Source organism: Bufo bufo, chromosome 1 (genome assembly GCF_905171765.1).
Source record: "Bufo bufo chromosome 1, aBufBuf1.1, whole genome shotgun sequence".
NCBI classification, from domain to species: domain Eukaryota; kingdom Metazoa; phylum Chordata; class Amphibia; order Anura; family Bufonidae; genus Bufo; species Bufo bufo.
Window position 1 is genome coordinate 412,693,484 of NC_053389.1, and position 26,335 is coordinate 412,719,818.

The following is a 26,335-nucleotide window of genomic DNA, read 5'->3' on the forward strand; positions in this document are numbered from 1 at the left end:
CGGAGTGCTTTCTGGGGTGACGTTCAATGCCGCAATAAGATAGAACTTGCTCTATCTTTTTGTGGAATGGACAGATCGCGGACCCATTCAAGTGAATGGGTCTGGGATCCCCATGCGGCTGCCCCACAGACGGTGCCAGTGCATTGTGTACCGCAATTTGAAGTCTACAGCATGGGCACGGGCTTCACGTGGTCGTGTGAACAAGCCCTTAGGCTGAGTTCACACTTCAGTTATTTGGTCAGTTATTTCCATCAGTTACTGAGAGTTAAAACCAATAGTGAAGCCTTCTCAGAGATCTGATGTAGTGATTTGATTTGCACTTATTCTGTGTTTTTGACCCACACCTGGTTTTGGCTCACAATAAATAATGGAAATAACTGACCAAATAACTGAAGTGTGAACTTAGTCTTATACTTAGGCCTCTTTCACACGGGCGTCATGTTTTTGGCCCGTATAAGATGCGGTTGCGTCGCGGGAAAATGCACAATTTTTTAACGCGAGTGCAAAACATTGTAATGCGTTTTGCACACGCGTGAGAAAAATCGGCATGTTTGGTACCCAGACCCAAACCCGGACTTCTTCACAGAAGTTCGGGTTTGGGTTAGGTGTTACGTAGATTTATTATTTTCCCTTAAAACATGGTGTGACGGTAGTAGAAAATATCCCCGTCAAGCATTCCCTTCTTCTCATAAAAGAAAATCACCCAATATTCCACGAGTAGGAATATCCCTGGAATCGCCGAATAATCCACACATGAGTCAAAACTTAATGCTGGAACAAGACTGATTTAATGGTACACAGAACTCACAATTTATGCAGCATAAAACTCCTCCTCTGGGCCAGGCTAGATAATTGAGTTTTCACAATACACACAGCTCAATTATCCTAAAACTCCTCCTCTGGGCCAGGCTAGATAATTGAGTTTTAACAATACACACAGCTCAATTATCTGCTGGCCAGAACATTTACAATTTTTAACAATTTCAGAAAAGTACTTTCTATCCCACATACAAACATAATCTCAACATCCCTGTTCGGTACACGAATACATTCCTTCTTGACATTTGGAACCGAACAATATAGACCTAAAATAGCAGGGAGAGAATTAAACTGAAGCACATAGGCAATGGCATAAAAGTCCTTCACAATGGCCCCCCTTTTTCTCCCTGCTCCGGCAACTCGGTTGGACCTTTCCTGGTCCAGTAGGGTTGACGGGTTCAGAGCTTTTAGTCCGAGGTTAAATCCGTTTGGCGTGACAATCCATCGGCATTCCCGTTTTGCTTGCCTGGGCGATAATGAATCGTAAAGTCATAGGGCTGTAAGGCCAAGCTCCAGCGTAGCAAACGGGCGTTGTCCCCTGAAACCCGGTTAAGCCACACCAAGGGGTTGTGATCTGTGATGAGAGTGAACGCCCGGCCATAAAGGTAAGGTGTGAGCTTTTTGAGTGCCCATACCAAGGCCAAACACTCTTTTTCAATGGTGGCATAACTGACCTCCCTTGGCAACAGCTTCCGACTCAGATATGCCACAGGGTGCTCTCCTCCATCCTCCCCGATCTGGCTTAGTACTGCCCCCAGTCCAAACATTGAAGCGTCTGTGTGGACAATAAATCTTTTGTTAGGATCTGGGGTAACCAACACCGGAGCATTAACCAGAGCAGTCTTTAGTGCTTGGAAAGCCACCTCTCACAGGACTAGGGGTAGCTTCTTTTTGGTCAAGTCAGTCAGGGGTTTGGCCAGGGCGCTATAGTCGGGTACAAAGCGTCTGTAATAGCCGGCTGTGCCTAAGAAAGCCATGACTTGTGTCTTGGTGTGGGGAGTGGGCCAATTGGCAACGGCCTCGATCTTAGCCGGCTCCGGCCGTTGCTTACCACATCCTACTCGGTGGCCCAAATATTGTACCTCCGCCATACCCAAGTGACATTTGTCGGGTTTCAGGGTCAGCCCGGCCCCCCTGATCCTATCTAATACTACCCCTACGTGCTCTAGGTGCGCTTCCCAGGTATCGCTGTGGATGGCGATCTCATCCAGGTAAGCGCATGCAAAGCTCTGGGGACCCCTAAGTAACTGATCCACCATCCGTTGGAAGGTGGCCGGGGCGTTCTTCATCCCGAACGGCATAACCCGGAATTGGTATAGGCCGAACGGGGTGATGAAGGCCGACTTGGGTATGGCATCTTCTGCTAGGGGAATCTGCCAATATCCCTTGCATAGGTCTATTGTGGTCAGATACTTCCCTGCAGAGATACGGTCAAGCAGCTCGTCCATCCGTAGCATCGGATAGGCGTCCGTAACTGTCTTGTCGTTGAGGCGCCGGTAATCTACACAGAAGCGGGTTGTCCCATCCTTATTTGGCACTAAGACTACCGGCGAGGCCCAAGGACTTTCTGAGGGTTCGATTACGCCTAGCCGAAGCATCTCATCTATTTCCTTCCGCATCCCTTCCCGGACTGCTTCGGGGATACGGTAGGGAGGCTGTCTCAGGGGTGCCTGTCCTGGAGTCTCTACCTTGTGTATGGCTAGGAGTGTGTATCCAGGCTCCTGAGAGAATGTGGCCTGTTTTGTTTCTAGTAAGCGTACAGCTTGAGCCCGCTCTTGCAGCTCCAACTGTTCACCTAGCTGGACTTTCTTTATCTGGGTCATCCCTTCGTTACTGCCCAATAGGTCGGGAAGGGGTAGGGTCTCTGTGTCTTCTCCTGCTGGTGCACAGATAGCGGCTACCTCCTCTGCCCGTTCCTGATAGGTCTTGAGCATGTTGATGTGAAAGGTTCGTTTCACATCTTCATCCTCGCAGCTGGCTATCGTGTAGGTAGTGTCGCATATCTGTCCTATAACTTTATAGGGGCCCTGCCAGGCGGCCTGGAGCTTGTCTGTTCGGACCGGCCTTAATACCATGACCTTTTGGCCTATCTGAAAGGTCCGGTGCCTAGCCCGTCGGTCATACCATACCCTCTGGCGCTGTTGGGCCGCCTGGAGGTTCTCTCGCACTGTCTGGGCTAATTCCTCCATGCGGTCCCTCAGCTCCAGGACATAAGGTACAACCGGGGTCCCCTCAATCTCTGTCTGCCCCTCCCAGTGATCCTTGATGAGATCTAAGGGCCCCCTCACCCGCCTCCGATAGAGAAGTTCGAAGGGTGAGAATCCGGTAGATTCCTGCGGCACCTCTCGGTAGGCAAAGAGAAGGTGTGGCAGGAATCGCTCCCAATCCTTGTATGCCCCCGTGAACGACTTCAACATTTGCTTTAGCGTTCCGTTGAAGCGCTCGCACAGGCCGTTAGTCTGGGGATGGTATGGGGAGCTAGTCAGGGATTTAACTCCACAGGTTTTCCATATCTGCTGGGTTACCTCGGCCGTGAAATGGGTACCTTGGTCGGACAGAACCTCCTTGGGAAAGCCTACTCGGGAAAATACTTTAACTAGGGCCTCTGCTACGGTCTCAGCCTGTATGTTAGAGAGAGCTACCGCTTCGGGGTAACGGGTGGCGTAGTCTACTATGGTGAGTATATACCGCTTGCCGGAACGGCTAGGTTGGGCCAGGGGCCCTATAATGTCCACGGCTACCCTTGTGAACGGTTCTTCAATAATGGGCATGGAAACTAGTTTAGCCTTTGGGTGGTCTCCCTTTTTACCTATACGTTGGCATACCTCGCACGTTTGACAATACGCCCTGATGTCGTCGGACACCCCAGGGCAGAAGAAGTTCTGGGTTATCCGATACCCTGTCTTGCGTATTCCCAAATGGCCTGCCAAGTGTACGTGGTGCCCAATCCTCAATAACTCCTGCCGGTATTTCCGGGGAACTACCAGCTGGCGTTTTTGCTTAGGCCCTGGTGTATTACCCCTGGTCTCGGTGAGCCTGTACAAGCGGCCTTTCTCCCAGATAAATTGCTCCTTCTCTAACCCCCCTTGGCCCCTCCTGGCTTTCTCTCGATACTTTCTGAGGGAAGGGTCTCCGGTCACCTCCCGCCCAAAGTCCTCTGGGGTGTCCCAGGGTAGGGGTTCTACAGTCAAGGGTAGGTGGGGTTGGCTTACCTGGGTCTCAGTAGGAAGCGGATGGCTCTCGGCAGCGTGACTTTGTGCTCTGGTGGTTACTGCGTGGGCCTCCTGAGCGGGGGTAGAGGCGAACGCCAAAGTCAGGGGGCCAATGTCGTTGCCCAAGATGACTTCAGAAGGCAAGTCTTTCATGACGCCCACATGAACATTGCCAGCTCCAGCACCCCAGTCTAGGTGTACCTGTGCAGTAGGAATACGGTATACTGCCCCCCTGCCACTCTCACAGCAATTGATTTCCCCGGTTTCTCTGATGCCTTAATAAGGTGTCTTTGTACCAACGTGATGGTTGCCCCACTGTCTCTTAATCCCCGGGAGGTTTTTCCGTTAACCATGACCAGCTGACAATGGTGTTTCCTGTTGTCCGTAATAACAGATTGTACCATGAGGGCTTCGTAAAGGGTGCCCAATGGTTCTTCCTGACCCAGTTCCTGGGGATCCCAAGCCGAGTCTACACAATGGGATGCTGCTGGTGGGCGGTACCCAGGTCGAGACCAATTTGACCTGGTGTTGTTGTCCATGGGGCAATTCTGCTTGTAGTGACCCAGTTGTTTGCACCGGAAGCAGCGTTGTTCATTGTCCTCCTGGCGTGGATAGCGAGGGCTAGATGTCACCGGTCTGTTAGGAGGTTGGTATCTAGAGGCTGGTTGGTGTGAGGGCACCGTTGGTCGTGGAGGTTGTACCCGTGGTGTGACCGGGTTCGTCTTGCGAGTATCCGCATATTCATCCGCCAACTTAGCGGCCTCTGGTAGAGTCATGGGCCTGCGATCTCTCACCCAGTCTTTGACATCCGTCTGGATGTGATCGTAAAATTGTTCCAGGAGCATTAGTTGCAAAATGTCCTCTGTGGTGGTGGCCTGGCTGCTGTTGACCCAGTTAGAGGCCGACAGGGATAACTGGCATGCCCATTCCACGTAAGAGTCTTTCGTGGTTTTGCGTGAGTCCCTGAACTTTTGTCGGTAGGACTCTGTGGTTACTGCATAACGAGCCAGGAGCACTTCTTTAACCCTGGCGTAGCTATGGATCTCCTGCTCTGGCACGGTCCGGAAAGCATCAGAAGCTTTGCTTGACAGTTTGCCTGACAATATTGAGACCCACTCTCCTCTATCTATTCGGTGCAGGTTACATTGTCGCTCAAAATCTGCCAGGTAATTATCAATGTCACAATCTTTTTCATCAAAAGCTTTAAAAGCGCTAAACGGAATCTTCCTTGTGTCTGCTGTACTGTACTCACTGTTTGGAGAATGTGCGGCTGCTTGTTGGACTGCTGCCAGTTTTAACTGTAGCTCTGCGTCTCTTATTTGTTTAGCCTCCTCCGCTAACAGGTTCATCACTTTCAGCACCACATCCGCCGTTGGGTTCGGACCGAACCATGCTAGCTTCTCTCTCATTGCCTTGTTGGCTGGTGATTCCTCCTCCTGAATCACTGGTGTCCCCATCTCTTGTACCGCTTGGTTTTGTTGCTAGCAATCCTTCCACGGACTTCCAGTAGTTCTTTCAGTGTATTTCTTTTAAGCAGGGTGTACCAGCCTTCCATTCACTGTTCCCAGTGTCTGCTTGGAATCCTGGTGTAAAGGAAAGTAGAAGGGAAAATTCCGCTGCTGCCAACCAGTTGTGACGGTAGTACAAAATATCCCCGTCAAGCATTCCCTTCTTCTTATAAAAGAAAATCACCCAATATTCCACGAGTAGGAATATCCCTGGAATCGCCGAATAATCCACACATGAGTCAAAACTTAATGCTGGAACAAGACTGATTTACTGGTACACAGAACTCACAATTTATGCAGCATAAAACTCCTCCTCTGGGCCAGGCTAGATAATTGAGTTTTCACAATACACACAGCTCAATTATCCTAAAACTCCTCCTCTGGGCCAGGCTAGATAATTGAGTTTTAACAATACACACAGCTCAATTATCTGCTGGCCAGAACATTTACAATTTTTAACAATTTCAGAAAAGTACTTTCTATTCCACATACAAACATAATCTCAACATCCCTGTTCAGTACACAAATACATTCCTTCTTGACATTTGGAACCGAACAATATAGACCTAAAATAGCAGGGAGAGAATTAAACTGAAGCATATAGGCAATTGCATAAAAGTCCTTCACACATGGTTATAAGGGAAAATAATAGCATTCCTAATACAGAATGCATAGTACAATAGGGCTGGAGGGGTTAAAAAAATATAATTAAATTAACTCACCTTAATCCACTTGCCCGCGCAGCCAGGCTTCTCTTCTGTCTTCTTCTTTGAGGAATAGGACCTTTGAGGACGTCACTGTGCTCATCACATGGTTCATCACATGATCCATCACCATGATGATCGATCATGTGATGAACGCAGTGACGTCACCACAGGTCCTTTTCCTGTGCACAGCAAAGATGAAGACAGAAGAGAAGCCGGGCTGCGTGAGCAAGTGGATTAAGGTGAGTTAAATTATTTTTAATTTTTATATTAATATATATATTGTACTATGCATTCTGTATTAAGAATGCTATTATTTTCCCTTATAACCATGTTATAAGGGAAAATAATAATGATCGGGTCACCATCCTGATCGTCTCCTAGCAACCGTGCGTGAAAATCGCACCGCATCCGCACTTGCTTTTCACGTAGCCCTATTCACTTCTATGGGGCCTGCGTTGCGTGGAAAACGCACAAAGAGGAGCATGCTGCGATTTTCACGGAGCCCCATTCACTTCTATGGGGCCTGCGTTGTGTGGAAAACGCACAAAGAGGAGCATGCTGCAATTTTCACGCAACGCACAAGTGATGCGTGAAAAATCATCACTCATGTGCACAGCCGCATAGAAATGAATGGAGGAGGAAGGATCGCTATTGTCTCTGATCCGAAACATGTAGACTGGACTGTAACTGGCTTTTATCTGCACTGAAAAATAAAGGTAACATTTTAACCGAGCTGGACCTTTTTCTCTTTTTACTCAAGTAACGCTGTGATTCTTGGTGTGGTCCGTGCTTGGTGTGACAGGGTTTGAGCACGCCTATACTCTCTCTTTGCCTACCATAGAAATGAATGGGTCCGGATTCAGTGCAATGCAATGCGTTCACCCCATGCATTGCACCCGCGCGGAAATCACGCCCGTGTGAAAGGGGCCTTAGGGTGTGAAGCCTGTGCCCATGCTGTGGACCGCACATTACGGTCCGCAATGCACGGCACCAGCCGTGGTCCAGCCGCATGAGGATTGTGGACCCATTCACTTGAATGGGTCCGCGATCCGTCTGTTCCGCAAAAATATAGAGCATTTTCTATCTTTTTGCGGTGTGGAGGCACGGAACGAAAGGAAGCACTCCATAGTGCTTCCGTAGTGTTCCGTTCTGTGCTTCGGTTCCTCACCGTTCCGCATCTCCGGATTTGCGGACCCATTGAAGTGAATGGGTCCGCATCCGTGATGCGGAATGCACACAGAACGATGCCTGTGTATTGCGGATCTGCAAATAAGGTCCGCAATACGGCAACGGGCAGCACACGTTCATGTAAATGAGCCCTTACTCTGTTTTTCTGTACAGATTCAGTTTGATAAAAGTCTATTCTCAGATGGAAACGTTGCAGGTTATTTAAATCTGATACCACATCTAGCCAGAATTGTGGCACCAGAAAGTCACACATTTTTGTGTGAGTCCCATTTTGGACAAAACTATATGATAATTTGCCCTTTTTATCACACTTAGGCCTCCTGCACATGAACGTGTGCGCCCCGTGGCCGTGCACGAACACTGACCGTCGGGCAGCCACAGCGGATCGCGGACCCATTCACTTTAATGGGTCCGCAATCCACCCGTTTCGCAAAAAGATAGGACATGTTCTATCTTTTTGCAGAACGCATGTACGGGACGAAACCCCACGGAAGCACTCCGTTCCGCTCTTCTGTTCCGCACCATTACGCATCTCCACATTTGGGGACCCATTGAAGTGAATGGGTCCGCATCCGTGATGCGGAATGTCCACGGAACGGCGCCCGTGTATTGCAGATCTGCAAATGCGGTCTGCAATATGGCAACGGGCAGCACACGGAGGACTTACCAAAAAAAACATACAGGTCGTGGGTGGACAGGTGTGAGGGGTGGGTTGGCTATGCACATTTGTCATTGCCTACTAAAGGTTTTTAGAGCAAACAATTCAGTTCAGATTTTGGTGCATAATTATTAATAAGACAATATTGGTGCATCTCACACCACTGCACACTAGATCAAGACTTGCCTTCGAAATACCACTCGATAAATCTCCTCCTTTGTGTTATATCACTATGATTTTTACGTGATGTTAATTTTGAACAAATATAATAGCTGTAATAAATTGAGGTTGCCTATATTAATTACTTTTCATGATTACTTTGTTTTAGTTATTTAAGGATTATAAATTATATTATAATAATAACCCCTGACTAGATTATGTGTTCCGGATCAGTCTGTAATTTGTTAAATCTTCTGCCAAAGAGTTTTTCCTTGGCAACCAAGTTGTGCATAAATTAGCTCTGAAAAATAAGTATAAATATGATTTGGCTCAGTCAATGCACTTTTCCTGACAATTGTCTGCTCATATCCCTTCATTTGCAGAACAACACAGGTGACCTTCTTAGCTGTATTTCACTTGCAACAGAAACACATATATGCAAAAATAGATGTGGCACGCATGTGTGAAACTAGAAATGTGAAATTGATTTCACTGAAAAACTGATAGAAGTGAAGAAGTCATTACAGTTCATGATATTATCATGTTGAGAAAGCATAACCCTACATGTGATGCCAGTGGCTTGGATATAAAAAGAACCTGAAATCTAGAGATGAGCTAATTTCTATACATTTGATTTTGGTCTGATTCTACAGAATTTTTGAAGTTTTATAAAAAATTAAGGTCAAATTCTCATTCTATAAAATCAATTCCTTCATTTGTAATGTTTGCTCATATACAGTTGTGTTCAAAATTATTCAACCCCCACTGAAATTGAATGTTTTGGCCAGTTTGACATTGATTTTGATCATTTCAGTCATCTTGTTTACAATTAAATCAAAGAGGCACTTGTAAGTCAGACAAATATAACATAACATTTATAATGAAATAACCACAAATGTATTTTCTGTGCTCACATCATTATCAGTTTTATTCAACCCCCAAGTGACATTCAATCTTAGTACTTAGTACAACATCCTTTCCCAGTTATAACAGCTTTTAAACGTGAAGCATAGCTTGACACAAGTGTCTTGCAGCGATCTACGGGTATCTTCGTCCATTCTTCATGGGCAAAAGCCTCCAGTTCAGTTACATTCTTAGGCTTGCGCGCTGCAACTGCTTTCTTTAAGTCCCACCAGAGGTTCTCAATCGGATTTAAGTCTGGTGACTGCGATGGCCACTTCAAAATGTTCCATCCTTTAATCTGCAACCATGCTCTGGTGGACTTGGAGGTATGCTTGGGATCATTGTCCTGTTGAAAGGTCCAACGTCTCTCAAGCCTCAGGTTTGTGACGGACTGCATCACATTTTCATCCAATATCTCCTGGTACTGAAGAGAATTCATGGTACCTTGCACACGCTGAAGCTTCCCTGTACCTGTAGAAGCAAAACAGCCCCAAAGCATGATTGACCCCCCCGCCATGCTTCACAGTAGGCAAGGTGTTCTTTTCTTCATAGGCCTTGTTCTTCCTCCTCCAAACATAGCGTTGATCCATGGGCCCAAACAGTTCTAATTTTGTTTCATCAGTCCACAGAACACTATCCTAAAACTTTTGTGGTTTGTCCATATGACTTTTGGCATACTGCAGTCGACTCTTCTTATTCTTTGGAGACAGCAAGGGGGTGCGCCTGGGAGTTCTGGCATGGAGGCCTTCATTATGCAGTGTGCGCCTTATTGTCTGAGCTGAAACTTCAGTACCCACATCTGACAAATCTTTTTTCAGTTCCTCAGCAGTCACACGGGGACTTTTCTCCACTTTGCGCTTCAGGTAGCGCACAGCAGTCGAAGTCATCATCTTCTTTCTGCCACGACCAGGTAGCGTTTCAACAGTGCCCTTTGCCTTGGAATTGCGAATGATGCTTCCTATGGTGTCTCTTGGTATGTTTAACATCTTTGCAATCTTCTTATAGCCATTGCCCTTCCTGTGAAGAGAAATCACCTCTTCTCTTGTCTTCCTGGACCATTCTCTTGACTTCACCATGTTTGTAAACACACCAGTAAATGTCTAGAAGGAGCTGAGTATCACAGTCCTTTTAAATCTGCCTAATTGGTGCTTATTATGCTTGATTGCTTCTCCTTGACATCCACAGGTGTTTTCAATACCTGATCGAAAACACTTGAATGAACCTCTGTTCTTAAGAGTGGTAGTCTTTAAGGGGTTGAATAATTGTGTCAATGAAGAAATCACAAAAAAACATTTAATACTGTATTACAAAAACAATTGATGTCATTTTAGTTGCATTTGGTTCTTTAAAAAGTCCTTGTAAGATTTCATTCTGAACACAATTACAAATGTACACTAAATTCCCTAAAACCCTTTACAGCATTGGGGGTTGAATAATTTTGAACACAACTGTATTTAATATACTGGTTCATGGTAGAGAGTTTGTGCTCAAGAGAGGTAAAGTTTGGAGCAAGGGCAGACTGAGAACTTAATGCAGCCCTGTAAAAGCCTAAAAGTGTCCCCGTGTTGTAGGCAAGTCCAAATTAACAGAAGGTAGGGCCAATATGAGTAGGTAGTGCCAACACAAACCACAAGTAGGCAGGGATTACAACAGTAGGCAGGGCCAGCAATTCTGTAGTGAACCACAAAATACCGCCCCAGAAATTATAACAGTGCAGCATAAAAAACTGCCCTATCACCATACTGAGGACGGTGATACAGTTGTATTCAGGAGGGAACCTGCAGCTGATGGACAGGTGCATAAATGCCTCATTCTCCTAGCATTAATTAATATAATTAATATTGAAATCATTAGATCATTATGTACCTGGACAGCAGCTGTGAGGGCTTGGGTGACTCCATGGGCATCAGTCCACCGGAAACACTGTAAAAACAAAACCCATAAAATTCTGGTGGAATTGCAATTTTTTCCAATTCTACCCCATTTGGATTTTTTTTCCAGCCCCCTACTACATTGTATGCAGTAGTAAACAGTGTCATTAGAAAGTACAACTTGTCTTGCAAAAAACAAGCCCTCATACGGCTATTTGAATGAAAAAATAAAAAAGTTATGACTCCGGAAAGGCAGGAGGTAAAAAACTAAAACATTAAAAAAAATATCGCAAGGTCCTGAGGCACTAAGGCTGTGTTATGTCAGTAATGAAAAAAATAAAATAAACCATAAAAATACAAACAAAACTTTATTTATTTCAGTTTTCACTTCAAATATCATTTTCTTACACTATTTATTTTCTTGGAGGCAAATATTTTCAACATGTCATAATTACATAAATATTACAGTACATTATGAAGCTCATTTAGACTAAAACAATCCATTAACCCTAGAACTAGATTAAAGGAGTATTTGGTTACTAAAACTTGTCCCCTATCCACTTAATATGAACGGAAATAACTGACTGATTGGTGGGAGTGTGACTGCTTTGACCCTCACTGATTCTGAGAACATCTCATATTCCCATGAATATGCTGTGAAAGAAGAGCAGGTCGATCATGAAGTCAGATGTTCCATTTATTTTCTATGGTACTACCAAAGATAGTCAGTACAGTTTTTGGCTATTTCTGGCAGTCCCAAAGAGAATAAATGGAATGTCAAGCATTATACTTGACATGCCACCCAATAAGAGTACAGAACAAGCCATTCTTGGGAATGGTGAGAGTCTCAGCAGTCTGGCAACCACAAATGAGTTAGTTATCCCTTAACCTGTTCTATCCAGTAGATATCAGAAAACTTTTAGTAACTGGAATATTCTGTTAGTGTCCTAAATTGTGACTTACTTGAGTATCATCTGGGCCTTTGAGGGCTGGCCAGGGGCTTCCAACATAGATTACATAATTGACATAATGATGCACATACAAGCCCTAGTCAGCAGTCAGCACATTAAATAATACTGATAGGGGCTAGTCAGTATTAAGGTAGGTGTTTCAGAATACACCTCCACCACTGAAATCAAACATGACAACAGTTGGCTGGAGATTGGCTGCATTTCCAACCAATTCCTACCATTCTTACTTATAGAGGGACATCCTAAAACATTTAACGTGAAAATGGCTTAATGTAGCTTAATGTACCATAATGTGCCTAAACCTCAATCAATTGCCTTGAAACTTTTCACAACCTAAGTTCCCAGTTTCCCAAACCTATCCTGGAAGCTTCATAGATTTTGGCTACCCACAAGGCAAATGAGTGACATTATGCTTGTTTTTTGGGGAGCTTAATGTGGCTTAACGTACAAAAAACAACTCAGATGTTAACCAATTTCCCCCAAACTTCCCATCCTACTAGACTCTCTCTATGCCAACCTATTCTGAAGATTTGGGGTCATTTGATAAAACATACCAAAGGTTAATCACATTAAACTATTTTATTCCTTTTTGAAAACATTTAGCTTAATGTAAAAAGAGCTTAATGTACCATAATGTACCTAAACCTCAATCAATTGCCTTGAAACTTTGCACAACCTAAGTTCCCAGCTTCCCAAACCTATCCTGGAAGTTTCATGGATTTTAGCTACCCACAAGTCAAATGAGTGACATTAAGCTTCTTTATTGGGGAGCTTAATGTGGCTTAACTTACAAAAAACAACTTAGATGTTAAACGATTTCCCCCAAACTTCACATAATATAAGATTCTTATCTATTCAAGTAAATCCTGAAAAAAAATCTGTGCTTTTAGTAAAAATATAGCACACTTTATTTATATTTTTTTAAATATGACATTGAGGACATGACTTAATATCGCTTGTTTTCTGTCAACGTTACCTTCATATTGCAATAACTTACTTTGCAAGAAGACAATTGTTTATTTATGTATTCATTTATTTATAAAACTATATAAACCAAAACATAATAGTGATCTTGGAGGAAAACTTCAGCCTATATCCATAACCTTTCGGTATGTCCCTATAGATGATAGAAAGCACCATCTGGAATAAAGAATACATGAGAAATCCATTACAGAGGAGGTAGTGAGGGTATTAAGTATGCACATTCTTATCTATGGCATCAAATAGTTTAATGTGAATAACTTTTCGTATGTTTTATCAAATGACCCAAAGTCTTCAGTATATGTTGGCATAGAGAGAGTCTTGTAGTATAGAAAATTTGGGGGAAATCGGTTAACATCTAAGTTGTTTTTTGTATGTTAAGCATCATTAAGCTCCCCAAAAAACAAGCTTAATGTCACTCAATTGCCTTGTAGGTAGCCAAAATCCATGAAACTTCAAGAATAGGTTTGGGAAGATGAGATCTTAGGTTGTGCAAAGTTTCAAGGCAATTGATTGAGGTTTAGGCACATTATGGTACAGTCCTGATCAAAAGTTTAAAGAGGACCTTTCACCAGAGGAAAGCCTCTAAACTAACTATACAGACGTGTAGAGCGGCGCCCAGGGATCCCGCTGCACTTACTGTTATCCCCGGGCGCCGCTCCGTTCGCCCGGTATAGCCTCCGGTATGTAAGTAGTTAGGCTCCACCCAGTTGAGCCTGCCGCGGTCTCCTTCTCCTATGCTTTAGCGCTGGCCAATCGCAGCGCTCAGCTCATAGCCTGGCTATGAGCTGAGCGCTGCCATTGGCCAGCGCTACAGCATAGGAGAAGAAGACGCCGGCAGGATCAAGTGGGTGGAGCCTAACTACTTACATACCGGAGGCTATTCCGGGCGAACGGAGCGGCGCCCGGGGATAACAGTAAGTGCAGCGGGATCCCTGGTCGCCGCTCTACACTTCTGTATAGTTAGTTTAGAGGCTTTCCTCTGGTGAAAGGTCCTCTTTAAGACCACTTGAAAAATGGCAAAAAATCCTATTTTACATTGTTGGATCTTAACAAGGTTCCAAGTAGAGCTTCAACATGCAACAAGAAGAAATGAGAGTGAGACAAAACATTTTTGAGCATTCAATTAATTGAAAATAACAATTAAACTGAAACAGGCAGTTTTTCAGATGATCCACAATTTAGGACCTCATGCCTTTAAAAGGCCAAATCTATGCAAAGATGTGGATTCATTGTCATTTTCTATCAGGTAGCCACTTGTTGTGATGGCAAAGGCAAAAAAACTCTCCCTTTTTGAACGTGGTCGGGTTGTTGAATTGCATAAGCAGGGTCTCTCACAGCGCGCCATCGCTGCTGAGGTGGGACGCAGTAAGACAGTCATTTGGAATTTCTTAAAGGATCCTGAGGGTTATGGAACAAAAAAGTCAAGTGGAAGACCCAAAAAAATGTCATCAGCACTGAGCCGGAGGATTCAATTGGCTGTCCGTCAAGACACTGGATGATCCTCGATCCAAGTTAAGGCCCTTACTGGTGCTGACTGCAGCCCCATAACCATCAGACGGCATCTGATACTGAAGGGCTTCAGAAACAAAAAACTTCTTCAAAGACCTCGTCTCCTTGAACGCCACAGAACTGCTCGTTTGGACTTTGCAAGAGAGCACCAAACATGGGACATTCAAAGGTGGAAGAAAGTTTTATTCTCTGATGAGAAAAAATTTAACCTTGATGGTCCTGATGGTTTCAATCGTTACTGGCATGACAAGTAGATCCCACCTGAGATGTTTTCTACGCGCTACAGTGGAGGAGGAGCAATAATGGTCTGGGGTGCTTTTTCCTTCAGTGGAACAATGGAGCTTCAGGAAGTGCAGGGGCGTCAAACGGCCGCTGGCTGTCCAGATGTTGCAGAGAGCATTCCTCATGACTGAGGGCCCTCGTCTGTGTGGTAACGACTAGGTTTTTCAACAGGACAATGCTACAGTACACAATGCCTGCAAGACAAGGGACTTCTTCCAGGAGAATAACATCACTCTTTTCGCCCATCCTGCGTGTTCCCCTGATATAAATCCAATTGAGAACCTTTGGGGATGGATGGCAAGGGAAGTTTACAAAAATGGACAACAGTTCCAGACAGTAGATGGCCTTCGTGCGGCTGTCTTCACCACTTGGAGAAATGTTCCCACTCACCTCATGGAAACGCTTGCATCAAGCATGCCGAAACAAATTTTTGAAGTGATAAACAATAACGGCGGAGCTACTCATTACTGAGTTCATGTTTGGAAGTTGGATTTCTGTTTTGGGGGGTTTAGTTTTTTTTTTGGAGGTGTGGTCCTAAACTTTTGATCAGCTAAAAAACTGCCTGTTTCAGTTTATTCATTGTTTTCATTAAATTGAATGCTCAAAAAATGTTTTGTCTCACTCCCATTTCTTTTTGTTGCATGTTGAAGCTTTACTTGGAACCTTGTTAAGATCCAGCCATGCTAAATAGGATTTTCTTCCATTTTTCAAGTGGTCTTAAACTTTTGATCAGGACTGTACACTAAGCTCTTTTTACATTAAACGGGTTGGCCACTTTGTTAGCACTTATTACAACTGTAAAGAAAGGTAGGTAGATATTACACTTACTAACATATCTTCTTAAAGGGAACCTGTCATCAACTTTATGCTGACCTCACTGAGGGCAGCATAAATTAGTGACAGACGCGCTGATTTCAGCGGTGTGTCATTAATGAGCTAAAAGTAAGTGGTTGCCGAGAACCAGCATCATAATCATTGCAGCACAGGCCTTGAAAAGAGTCAAATCTACTTGAAAAGAGTCATGGTTATTCATAATCTCCTGCTCTCCCGCCCATCTGCAAACTGTGAGCAATCCCAGTGTCTGTCCTGTTTATGGCCGCTCTGCAGGGTGATCTTATCACAGACATGTTTATTACAGCCAGACCAACAGTTTACCCATTCTGAGCTGTCAATATGACTGAGGTTAGTGATATCAGCAGTCACTGGTCTCATCTGTAAATGTGTGCCCTCTCCTTCCTGCACACTGTATACAGTCAGGTCCATAAATATTGGGACATCGACACAATTCTAACATTTTTGGCTCTATACACCACCACAATGGATTTGAAATGAAACAAACAAGATGTGCTTTAACTGCAGACTGTCAGCTTTAATTTGAGGGTATTTACATCCAAATCAGGTGAACGGTGTAGGAATTACAACAGTTTGCATATGTGCCTCCTACTTGTTAAGGGACCTAAAGTAATGGGACAGAATAATAATTATAAATCAAACTTTCACTTTTTAATACTTGGTTGCAAATCCTTTGCAGTCAATTACAGCCTGAACTCTGGAACGCATAGACATCACCAGACGCTGGGTTTCATCCCTGGTGATGCTCTGCCAGGGCTCTACTGCAACTGTCTTCAGTTCCTGCTTGTTCCTGGGGCATTTTCCCTTCAGTTTTGTCTGTAGCAAGTGAAATGCATGCTCAATTGGATTCAGGTCAGGTGAATGACTTGGCCATTGCATAACATTCCACTTCTTTCCCTTAAAAAAAACTTTGGTTGCTTTTGCAGTATGCTTTGGGTCATTGTCCATCTGCACTGTGAAGCGCCGTCCAATGAGTTCTGAAGCATTTGGCTGAATATGAGCAGATAATATTGCCCGAAACACTTTAGAATTCATCCTGATGCTTTTCTCAGCAGTCACATCAATAAATACAAGAGAACCAGTTCCATTGGCAGCCATACATGCCCACGCCATGACACTACCACCACCATGCTTCACTGCTGAGGTGGTATGCTTAGGATCATGAGCAGTTCATTTCCTTCTCCATACTCTTCTCTTCCCATCACTCTGGTACAAGTTGATCTTGGTCCCATCTGTCCATAGGATGTTGTTCCAGAACTGTGAAGGCTTTTTTTAGATGTCGCTTGGCAAACTCTAATATGGCCTTCCTGTTTTTGAGGCTCACCAATGGTTTACATCTTGTGGTGAACCCTCTGTATTCACTCTGGTGAAGTCTTCTCTTGATTGTTAACTTTGACATACATACACCTACCTCCTGGAGAGTGTTCTTGATCTGGCCAACTGTTGTGAAGGGTGTTTTCTTCACCAGGGAAAGAATTATTTGGTCATCCACCACAGTTGTTTTCCGTGGTCTTCCGGGTCTTTTGGTGTTGCTGAGCTCACCAGTGCGTTCCTTCTTTTTAAGAATGTTCCAAACAGTTGTTTTAGCCACGCCTAATGTTTTTGATATCTCTCTGATGGTTTTGTTTTGTTTTTTCAGCCTAATGATGGCTTGACTTACTGATCGTGACAGCTCTTTGGATCTCATCTTGAGAGTTGACAGCAACAGATTCCAAATGCAAATAGCACACTTGAAATTAACTCTGGGCCTTTTATCTGCTCATTGTAATTGGGATAATGAGGGAATAACACACACCTTGCCATGGAACAGCTGAGAAGCCAATTGTCCCATTACTTTTGGTTCCTTAACAAGTGGGAGGTACATATGCAAACTGTTGTAATTCCTACACCGTTCACCTGATTTGGATGTAAATACCCTCAAATTAAAGCTGCAGTTAAAGCACATCTTGTTTGTTTCATTTCAAATCCATTGTGGTGGTGTATAGAGCCAAAAATGTTAGAATTGTGTTGATGTCCCAATATTTATTGACCTGACTGTATAGTGACATGTGACACCCCCCCATACAGTGATATGTGACCCCCATCACCAGCACTGTATACTGTTTATAGAGATGTGTGACCTTCTGTATACTGTATACAGTGATATGTGACCCCCACCACTGTGTACTGTATATAGAGATGTGTGAGCCTCTGTATACTGTATGCAGTGATATGTGACTCCCACCACCACTGTATATTGTATATAGAGGTGTGTGACCCTCTGTATACTGTATGCAGTGATATGTGACCCCCCACCATCACCACCACCACTGTATACTGTATATAGAGATGTGCGACCATCTGTATACCAGTGATATGTGACCACCACCACTGTATACTGTATATAGAGATGTGTGACCCTCTGTATACTGTATGCAGTGATATGTGACCCCCACCACTGTATATTGTATTTAGAGATGTGTGACCCTCTGTATACTGTATGCAGTGATATGTGACCCCCACCACCACTGTATACTGTATACAGAGATGTGTAACCCTCTGTATACTGTGTGCAGTGATATGTCAACATCACCACTGTATACAGTATATAGAGATGTGTGACCCTCTGTATACTGTATGCAGTGATATGTGATTACCACCACTGTATACTGTATATAGAGATATGTGACCCTCTGTACACTGTATGCAGTGATATGTGACCCCCACCACCACTGTATACTGTATACAGAGATGTGTAACCCTCTGTATACTGTGTGCAGTGATATGTGAACATCACCACTGTATACAGTATATAGAGATGTGTAACCCTCTGTATACTGTGTGCAGTGATATGTGACCATCACCACTGTATACTGTATATAGAGATGTGTGACCCTCTGTATACTGTATGCAGTGATATGTGAACATCACCACTGTATACAGTATATAGAGATGCGTGACCCTCTGTATGCTGTATGCAGTGATATGTGATTACCACCACTGTATACTGTATATAGAGATGTGTGACCCTCTGTATACTGTATGCAGTGATATGTGACCCCCACCACTGTATACAGAGATGTGTAACCCTCTGTATACTGTGTGCAGTGATATGTGAACATCACCACTGTATACAGTATATAGAGATGCGTGACCCTCTGTATGCTGTATGCAGTGATATGTGATTACCACCACTGTATACTGTATATAGAGATGTGTGACCCTCTGTATACTGTATGCAGTGATATGTGACCCCCACCACTGTATACAGAGATGTGTTACCCTCTGTATACTGTATGCAGTGATATGTGACCCCCACCACCACCATTATACACTGTATATAGAGCTGTGTGACCCACAGCACTAGAGGATCTCATTATTATTATTATACACAGTGTACAGGGAAGGGGGTGTCTCTATATACAGTGTACAGGTAGGACACATACAACTATATACTGTTTATAAGGTACCCATGTACACTGGTAATGTGTGACCTCTGTATATTGTATATACTGATGTGTGACCCCCACCACTGTATACGGTATATAGAGATTTGTGACTCCCACCACTGTATATAGAGATCCGTGACCCCCTCTACACTATATACAGAGATGTGAGACCCCCTTTATACTGTATATACAGATGTGTGACCCCCTGTACATTGTATATACAGATGTGTGACCCCCATGTACACTGTATACAGATATGTCTGACTACACTCATTTCTCTTTTTCCCCAGGTGAAGGGCAGTCATATATTCATAGATGAATTCTAGGCTGGAAGCAAGTCGTGTGATGATAGAAAGGATGCTCCTCGCTATGTGAGCAGATAAATTTGTATTTCTGGCTTCATTTGAGTCAGAAAACTGGCTAAAATGAACATACATTTGTTAGGGGGAATGGTCATGCCCCCTCCTGGCCATTGTCACCCCCCATTTTTTTTTTTAAAGGCACAGTTAAAAAGTCGCAAACACATAGTTTGCAACTTTTCAACGCCACATTTCAGAAACAAGGCAAATGATTAGTCTCCCCTTCTATTCATTCTGTTCATGGCTTACATCTAGTGGCACAACTAGAAATTGCTAGGCCCCACAGCAAATATATGAACAGGGTAACTCCCCCAGCAACAAATGTGAGATACATTAGCATCACATTCCTGTGTGGGACGGTAGTGACCTCTCTTTACTGCTGGGACTGGGGTGTTCTTCCTATTACTATGTCTGCAGTTATTTACTGATGACTGAGTTATTGATAATGTCAGAGGGGCTCTTGTCTTCATGGGAACACAGGTGGGTGGGGATGTCATGTGACTGCTCCTCTGAAGATACTTGCTGCAGTGCATGCTGGGATTTTTACTTTCACTTTAAAGCTGCTCCACCCACACAGCCTGTCTGAGGAGCGCCATGGTGAACAGGTTAGAAAAATGACATATAGCCAGTATATTTTACATGATATAAATACTTCATGGTTTTGGCTATTGTCTGGGGCACTTTGGATTTTTGACACTTAGGGTGGCCAACCCCTTTATCCCCTTAAACACAGAACGCAGTGCATGTACGGCGGGGGATGCATTGCCAGAATGCATTCCACCATACATTCACGGCGGGATGATCGGGCGGGCACCGCAGAGGTCTGGCAGAGGTCTGGCAGAGGTCTGGCAGTCCCTAGTAGCCGGGCCCCTGCTGTATCCACCGGCATCGCTGTAAACATTAACCCCTTCTATGTCGAGGTCCGCGCTGAACGCGACATAGAAGTGGTTTGCGGCGAGTGAGTGATCGTATTGAGTCCCTGCGCTGCTGTGATGGGGACCCGATGCGTGACAAGGCATACCGATGCCATGCAGAGGCTGCCAAAGGCCCTGCACAGCATCGGGACCTGCTTTCTACGGGTGCCGAGGAGATTCAGCCTCAGGCTGGGTCTCCTAGGCAACCTGAGTGTGTTCTACTCACTGTAGTACACAAACAGGCAATGCATTACAATACAGATGTATTGTAATGCATTGCAGAGTGGATCAGACCCCCAAAAGTTGAAGTCCCAGAGTGGGACAGAAATAAAGTTTAAAAAAAAAAGTAAGAAAAAGTGTTTTGAATAAAAAAATAAAATAAACGCCACTTTCCCCTGATTTTATAATAAAAAAAGAAAAACCGCACATATAAGGTATCGCCGCATCCGTAACGACTGGATCTATAAATATATCACATGATCCACCCCGTCTGATAGACACCATAAAAAATAAAAACTTTAAAAAAAAAAAGCCATTTTTGTCACCTTACATCACTAAAAGTGCAACACCAAGCGATCAAAAAGGCATATGCCCCCAAAAATAGTACCAATCTAACCGTCACCTCATCCCGTAAAAAAATGAGCCCCTACATAGGACAATCGCCCCAAAAAATATAAAAAACTATGGCTCTATGACTATGGAGACACTAAAACATGATTTTTTTTTGTTTCAAAAATGCTTTTATTGGGTTAAATGTAAAAAAAAAAAATATATATATACATATTAGATATCGCCGCGTCCCTAAAAACCTGCGCTATAAAAATACCACATGACCTAACATCTCAGATGAACACCATTACACCGTATAAAAAAAAAAAAGTGTCAAAAAATCAATTTTTTTGCCACCTTACATCACAAATTGTACATCAACAAAATACAATACAATACAAATACAAAATACATCAACAAAAAATTGTGCCAATCAAACCGTCATCTCATCCCACAAAAAATGATTCCCTACCTAAGAGAATCGCCCAAAAAATGTAAAAAAAATATGGCTCTCAGACTATGGTGACACTAAAACATAATTTTTTTTGGTTTCAAAAATGATATTAGTGTATAAAACTTAAATAAATAAAAAAAGTATACATATTAGGTATCGCTGCGTCCATATCAACCTTCTCTATAAAAATATCACATGATTTAACCCCTCAGATTAACACCGTAAAACAAATAAATAAATAAACGGTGTCAAAAAAGCAATTTTTTTTGTCAACTTACATCACAAAAAGTGTAATAGCAAGCGATCAAAATGTCATACGCACCCCAAAATTGTACCAATCAAACTGTCATCTTATCTCGCAAAAAATGATACCCTACTTAAGAAAATCTCCCAAAAAATAAAAAAAAATATGGCTCTCAGACTATGGTGACACTAAAACATATTTTTTTTTTTTGTTTCAAAAATGATATTAGTGTATAAAACTTAAATAAATAAAAAAGGATACATATTAGGTATCGCTACGTCCGTATCAACCTTCTCTATAAAAATATTACATGATATAACCCATCAGATGAACACCGTAAAACAAATAAAATAAAAACAGTGTAAAAAAGCCATTTTGTCACCTTACATCACAAAAAGTCATACGCACACCAAAATTGTACCAATCAAACTGTCATCAATTCCCGCAAAAAATGATACCCTACCTAAGAAAATCTCCCAAAAAATAAAAAAAACTATGGCTCTCAGACTATGGTGACAATAAAACATAATTTTTTTTTTGTTTCAAAAATAATATTAGTGTATAAAACTTAAATAAATAAAAAAAGTATACATATTAGGTATCGCTGCGTCCGTATCAACCTTCTCTATAAAAGTATCACATGATTTAACCCCTAAAAAATGAACACCGTAAGACAAATAAAATAAAAACTGTGTAAAAAAGCCATTTTGTCACCTTACATCACAAAAAGTGTAATAGCAAGCGATCAAAAAGTCATACACACCCCAAAATTGTACCAATCAAACTGTCATCAATTCCCACAAAAAATGATTCCCTACCTAAGAGAATCGCCCAAAAAATGTAAAAAAAATATGGCTCTCAGACTATGGTGACACTAAAACATAATTTTTTTTGGTTTCAAAAATGATATTAGTGTATAAAACTTAAATAAATAAAAAAAGTATACATATTAGGTATCGCTGCGTCCATATCAACCTTCTCTATAAAAATATCACATGATTTAACCCCTCAGATTAACACCGTAAAACAAATAAATAAATAAACGGTGTCAAAAAAGCAATTTTTTTTGTCAACTTACATCACAAAAAGTGTAATAGCAAGCGATCAAAATGTCATACGCACCCCAAAATTGTACCAATCAAACTGTCATCTTATCTCGCAAAAAATGATACCCTACCTAAGAAAATCTCCCAAAAAATAAAAAAAAATATGGCTCTCAGACTATGGTGACACTAAAACATATTTTTTTTTTTTGTTTCAAAAATGATATTAGTGTATAAAACTTAAATAAATAAAAAAGGATACATATTAGGTATCGCTACGTCCGTATCAACCTTCTCTATAAAAATATTACATGATATAACCCATCAGATGAACACCGTAAAACAAATAAAATAAAAACAGTGTAAAAAAGCCATTTTGTCACCTTACATCACAAAAAGTCATACGCACACCAAAATTGTACCAATCAAACTGTCATCAATTCCCGCAAAAAATGATACCCTACCTAAGAAAATCTCCCAAAAAATAAAAAAAACTATGGCTCTCAGACTATGGTGACAATAAAACATAATTTTTTTTTTGTTTCAAAAATAATATTAGTGTATAAAACTTAAATAAATAAAAAAAGTATACATATTAGGTATCGCTGCGTCCGTATCAACCTTCTCTATAAAAGTATCACATGATTTAACCCCTAAAAAATGAACACCGTAAAACAAATAAAATAAAAACTGTGTAAAAAAGCCATTTTGTCACCTTACATCACAAAAAGTGTAATAGCAAGCGATCAAAAAGTCATACACACCCCAAAATTGTACCAATCAAACTGTCATCAATTCCCGCAAAAAATGATACCCTACCTAAGAGAATCACCCAAAAAATAAAAAAAACTATGGCTCTCAGACTATGGTGACACTAAAACATGATTATTTTTTTTGTTTCAAAAATGATATTAGTGTATAAAACTTAAATAAATAAATAAATAAAAGTATACATATTAGGTATCACCGTGTCCGTATTAACCTTCTCTATGAAATATCACATGATTTTTTGTTGAATCTATTTTTATTGAATAGAAAAAGAACACAACAATCATACATAGCAACCAAGATGAAAATATCACATGATTTAACCCCTCAGGTAAACACTGTAAAAAAAAACTGTGTGAAAAAGCCATTTTGTCACCTTACATAAAAAAAGTGGAATAGCAAGCGATCAAAAAGTCATATGCACCCCAAAATTGTACCAACCAAACCGTTATCTCATACTGAAAAAAATGAGCCCCTACATAAGACATTCACCCAAAAAAGAAAATATGGCTTTCATAAATGTTTTATTATGTAAAACTGAAACAAACAACCCAAAAAATATTTGGTATTGTCGCGTCCGTAACAACCTGCTCTATAAAAATAGCTCATGATCTAACCTGTCAGATGAACATTGTAAATAACAAAAAATAAAAACAGCGGCAAAACAGCTATTTTTTAGTTACCTTGCCTCACAAAAAGTGTAAAATCATCTGTACCGTAAAATAGTACCAACAAAACTGCCAGCTTATCCCATAGTTTCCAAAATGGGGTCACTTTTTAGTACTTTATACTCTAGGGGTGCATCAGGGGGTCTTCAAATGTGACATGGCAAGTTAAAATGATCCCAGTGAAATCTGCGCTCCAAAAACCATATGCCATTCCTTTCCTTCTGTGCCCTGCTGTGTGGCCATACAGCAGTTTTTGACCACATATGGGGTATTTCTGTAAACATCAGAATCAGGGCAATAAATATTGAGTTTTGTTTGGCTGTGAACCTTTGCTTTGTTAGGGGAAAAAAATTATTAAAATGGAAAATCTGCCAAAAAGTGAAATTCTGAAATTTCATCTCCATTTCCCATAAATTCTTGTGGAACACCTAAAAGGTGAACAAAGTTTGTAAAATCAGTTTTGAATACCTTGAGGGGTGTAGTTTCTAACAAGGGGTGATTTTTGGGTGGTTTCTATTATGTAAGCCTCACAATGTGACTTCAGACCTGAAAAGTGGGTTTTGGAAATTTTCAGAAAAATTTCAATATTTGCTTCTAAACTTATAAGCCTTCTAACATCCCCCAAAATTAAAATGGGATTCACAAAATGATCCAAACATGGAGTAGACATATGGGGAATGTAAAGTAATAACAATTTTAGGAGGTATCACTATCTGTTTTAAAAGCAGAGAATTTGAAATTTGGAAAGTTGCGAATTTTTCTAAATTTTAGGTCAATTTGGTATTTTTTTAAATTTTTTTATGAAATATTTTGTTTCAAATTTACCACTGTCATGAAGTACAATATGTGACGAGAAAATAATCTCAGAATGGCTTGGATAAGTAAAAGCGTTTTAAAGTTATTACCACATAAAGTGACACATGTCAGATTTGCAAAAATCAGTCTTGTCCTTTAGGTGAAAAATGGCCCGGTCCTTAAGGGGTTAAGCTTAATGTTTTTTAAAAAGGAATAAAATAGTTTTAATGTGAATAACCTTTGGTATGTTTTATCAAATTACCCCAAATCTTCAGAATATGTTGGCATAGAGAGAGTCTAGTAGGATGGGAAGTTTGGGGGAAATTGGTTAACATCTGAGTTGTTTTTTGTACGTTAAGCCACATTAAGCTCCGCAAAAAACAAGCTTAATGTCACTCATTTGCCTTGTGGGTAGCCAAAATCCATGAAACTTCCAGAATAGGTTTGGGAAGCTGGAAACTTAGGTTGTGCAAAGTTTCAAGGCAATTGATTGAAGTTTAGGCACATTTTGGTACATTAAGCTACATTAAGCCATTTTTACATTAAATGTTTTAGGATGTCCCCTTATACATCCTTAATTATGCGAACAAGCTAGTATATACACTCATTTCTTCCCATGGAAATATGATGTCTACTCTATATGTGTATATGTGTGGCCACCCAATGATTACATTACAGTCTATCAAGGGTTTTGCTAGCATGTTGCAATACAGTATTGAATTTATTTAATTACAAATTGGAGTTATTAACTAAAAACAAGCTAATGTAGGGGTGGACACGTCTAAACGCTTACAGTCAACTCTCATTAAAATATCCTAAATGAATTCACTTATTTTACCTGGCACTTGAATCATTATCAGCTCAGACACATTGTCCAATTGGATGTACAAAGAAAATTTTCATTCTTCATACATAAAATAGTCCCAAATGTCAACCTAGAAGGCCACCCACTTCAAATCCTTGCCCTTGTCCAGCTCAGTCAAGTTATGATACCAAGTTATGTAGATTCACTGGAAAGATTTACAATTAGTTACACATATCCTGTTATGTCCAATTTTTTTTATTATTATACCATTCTATATATGCTGTACCGAAGACCTTGGAGTACCTGCAAAGTTTGATTTATGTAATGTTTCTAATTAGAAATGAGTAAAGTTTAAAAAAAAATTGAGTCGCTTCCCCACATTTTGCCCAAAAATTAGCTTTGATCCAAATTAATTTGTCACAAAATGCATTAAATCAGGTCTATTCCAGCCTGCTGTTAAACCTTATGGAGAATATATCCTGGTGTACATCACTGTGTAGTGCAGCAACATGCATAGTTGATTCCTTTCTGGTTGCCAAACAGTTGCTCTGAATGACAAGCAGGTCACATATATGGTCATGCACATCATCGTGCAGGCCACCACGATTCCTAGCTAACCCCTAGCTAAACTACTGTAAAAAAAAAAAAAAAAAAGCATACAGCATCTTTCAGTAAAGCACCAATA

The 26,335-nt window shown here is 41.6% G+C and overlaps 1 long non-coding RNA gene across 1 annotated transcript; it reads right to left on the reverse strand.

Moving 5' to 3' along the window:
- Positions 1 to 18,476: 18,476 nt before the first annotated feature.
- Positions 18,477 to 19,310, reverse strand: LOC120987039. The gene is made up of 4 exons (XR_005775892.1): positions 19,192 to 19,310; positions 18,795 to 18,825; positions 18,601 to 18,631; positions 18,477 to 18,497 (listed from the first exon to the last, which is right to left on the reverse strand). It is a non-coding gene; the product is annotated as an uncharacterized LOC120987039 (long non-coding RNA).
- Between the last annotated feature and the right edge of the window lie 7,025 nt (positions 19,311 to 26,335).